The sequence below is a fragment of the Agelaius phoeniceus genome, chromosome 11 (assembly GCF_051311805.1).
Source record: "Agelaius phoeniceus isolate bAgePho1 chromosome 11, bAgePho1.hap1, whole genome shotgun sequence".
NCBI classification, from domain to species: domain Eukaryota; kingdom Metazoa; phylum Chordata; class Aves; order Passeriformes; family Icteridae; genus Agelaius; species Agelaius phoeniceus.
The window spans coordinates 5,787,751-5,791,070 of NC_135275.1; the positions used below are offsets into that span (position 1 = coordinate 5,787,751).

Sequence of the window (3,320 nt, forward strand, 5' to 3'; positions counted from 1 at the left end):
GGGCCCGACCTTGCTGGTGGGAGCGGCTGTGTCTGGGGGATGCCTGTGATGGTGGCTCCGTTTGCCTGGGCCTCTCAGCCCATGGCCCTGTCCCCCTGCTCCTGTCACAGGGACTCCTGGAGCGGACAGGGGGACTCTGGGCCCGACCTTGCTGGTGGGAGCGGCTGCGTCTGGGGGACGTCCGTGCAGGTGTCTCCCTTTGCCTGGGCCTCTCAGTTCGTGGCCCTGTCCCACTGTTCCTGTCACAGGGACTCCTGGAGCGGACACATGGACTCTGGGCCCGACCTTGCTGGCGAGAGCGGCTTTGCCTGCGGCCGGGCCCAGAACGTCTGGAATGGACCCAGTTCTCAGGGTCAGAGGACCTGCTGCATGTTGACCTTGATCTGCTGATTCTCCTGGTGTCCAGTGAGGAAGATGGCAGCGCCTGCTGCCACGCTGCGTGTTGAGGCCTGCTGTGGCTGCTCGTCTCTGGAGATGGCGATGGGGAAACCAGCACCAATGGCACAGGGCTGTGGGAGCTGGGCATGATGGCCTCAGATTCTAAGGAGCCATGAGCAGATTCCAGTCCTGACTGTCTGGCCAGCCTGGGGCCATTGAGCTCTGACTCAACCCTGGAGGCTGTAAGGGCAAGCGGGAATGTCAAAGGCCCCCCAGGCCCAGGCCAGGCCAGGCCAGGCCAGAGCAGTGCCCCCAGCCCTCCAGCAGTGGACGCACTCTGCCAAGCCTGGCCTGGGCACTGTCCCCAGCCCAGGGACACAGGGGGGCTTTGACTCATACATGTTCCGAGCCCAGCACAGGTGTCACACTCCCATCTGTGTGTGCTGTTTCTCAGGCCAGAGCAGCGCCTATGGGTGCCCTCGGCAGCACAGGAGGAGCACAGGAGCAATTGCCAGGGCCTGGGGAGGCAAACAGGCTCATAGCACTGAGAACAAAGTGTGCCAGAAGGTGGTTGTCTGGCCAAACGCTTCTGGTTCTTCCCGCTTTGAGCCCTTGTGGAGACACAGGTTCCCTGCAGAGCCCCAGGTGCAGCATCCCAACTTACCCCTCTTCCTCTGCCTCCTCTCTGCCTCCAGGGTAAAGGCAATCCCTGGCATTGCACTGGCCATGCCTCTCTCCTAGCTCCGCAAAGGCATCGTTGTCCTCCCATGTCGGCTGTCTGATGGAGAAAGGAAGAGATGATGAATTTCTGCTGCCCTCCCCTCATGGAGATCCAGGATGTCCCTGCTCTTTCTCCAGCGCTTTTCCAAGTTGGGCACGAAGCTGAAGCCCAGACTCACGGGACAGGGCAGGGCCAGGGCTCCTGGGGCAGGGCCTGGCACAGCACAGCACTTGTACCCTCCTGGCTGGTGGGCCAGGCAGAAGGACACCAACCTGAAGGGGATTCGGATCCCCAAGATGAACATTTCAACAGGGAATTCCCCACTGTCTCTGCACAGGGGGCACTTGAGGCATAAAAGACCAGCGCGCATGGCCTGTCCCTGCAGGGCAAACACAGGCAGGGTGAGCGAGGCCCTGCTGCTGCTGCTGCTGCTGCTGCTGAGCACCTGCTGTGCCCCAGGGCTGAGGGGAGGGCTCCAACCTGGATGCAGTCCCTGTGGAACCAGGCCCTTTTGCACGTTGGGCACACCAGGGTTGTGAAGGTCTTTCTGTCCTCCACAGGCTCCAAGCAGATGGAGCAAATGGTGTCCGGCTCTGGAGTCGCCTCCACCTCCTGCTCTGGACGGTGCTCAGGGCAGAAGGAGCTGGGGGCAAAGCAAAGGGGAAAGTGAGAAATGCTGGATCCTTCCCCAGTGATGGCCAGAAAGGGAGAGGAGGTACCTGAACGGAGTAACGTATACATTGACACAGCCGCCCTCCTTGGCACAGGGCAGGTGGAACCATCTGTCACACTCCGGCACAGAGCACATGATGGTTGCCCCGCTCTGGCCGCAGACGCAGCAGTACTGGAAAGAGCCAAGCAGCCCCATCAGCAGCAGCAGCAGCAGCCTCGAGGGCTCCCCTGGCAGCCCCACGGCTCCGGGCAGGGCGCAGGATGTGGCCGCTGCCGGGTCCCAGCCCACAGAGCCGCCTGGTGGAGGAGGGAGGCTCCTGTGCCAGGGCCTCTGTGCCACAGCTGCTGGGAGCCAGACTTTGTCGCGGCTCTTGGGCCGGCCTTTCTTTCCTGCTCTCTGCGCTAAGCTCTGGCAAACCTCGCCAGGCACAAATCTCCCTGCTCTTGTCACGCTCTCACCTTCTGTGCCGCCCGCCGGACTGCAATTAGGAGATCCCGAGGGAGAAAGCCCATGAGTCCAACGCGGTGGTTTTCTTGCCGAAATAGTAGAGTGGCGAAGAGCTGCAGGCAAGGGGAGGAGCTGATGAGGAGAGGGCGGCAGGAGCTGCTCATTGCAACGGTGGAGGGAGCGCCCGGAGTCACTCACCATGCAGAACACGTGGGCACAGAGCCCACCCTTCTCCAGTTTGTCACCGCACATGTCCGGGTCAGCCTCGGCACGGTGACACAGCATGCAGGCTGCAGGGGACAGAGCCAGTGGCAGCGGACATGAGCAGCTCTGCGGGGCTCTGAGCATGCAGCAGCATCGGCCCCAAGGCTGCTCTGTCCCTGCCTGGCTGATGGGCAGGGCTGGAGGCCTTGCACAGCAGGGGCCATTGCGGGCACGGCTGTCCCAGGAGCTGCCCCCTGGCCCAGCTGGGCCCGACATGGGCAGGAAGGAGGCTCCCGGCCCCGGCATGGCCGAGCAGCTCCCCCTGCCTCTGCTCTGATCCCCACACTGCCTGCTGCAACAAGAGCCCCTGGGCCAGGCTGTCAGAGGGCTGCTTTGCCCTCACCTGCCTCCCTGGCACCAGGGCCCTCCTGCTTGCTGCCAGCCATGGCCGGTGTCTGTGCTGAGTCCCTGTCCTCCAGTGACATTGTCGCTTCAGGTGTTGGTCCTCTCTCTCTATGGGAGGAAGAAGAGTGGGGGGGGGGAGTTTGCAGAACAGGCCCAGAGCCACGAGGCTCTACTCCCTGCTCAGCCCTGCGTGAGCCCTGCTCCTGTCCGCCTTCTCCTCCCGTCGCTGCGTTAAGGAACACCACAGTGTCCTCTGGCTGTTCCTCCGCTGATTCTGGGAAGGGAGAGGCAGGTGAGCCTGCAGCACAGGCCCAGAGCCCCGAGGTGTGGGGCCCCTCTGGTCCCTGAGCAGCCACGTCCCTGCCCTACCTTCTCCTCCCGTCGTCAGGTCGCACTGACACTCGGCCTGAGCCCAGCGTTCCCTTTTGTGGCCTTGGTCGCACAGGTCACAATGGCCACTCTGACATCAGCACCGTGTACCCAAAATTGGGG

At 63.0% G+C, this 3,320-nt stretch overlaps 1 pseudogene; it reads right to left on the reverse strand.

Annotated features, from left to right (window-relative positions):
• Positions 1 to 353: 353 nt before the first annotated feature.
• LOC143695051 (E3 ubiquitin-protein ligase PHF7-like) lies at positions 354 to 2,908 on the reverse strand (annotated as a pseudogene).
• Positions 2,909 to 3,320: the final 412 nt, after the last annotated feature.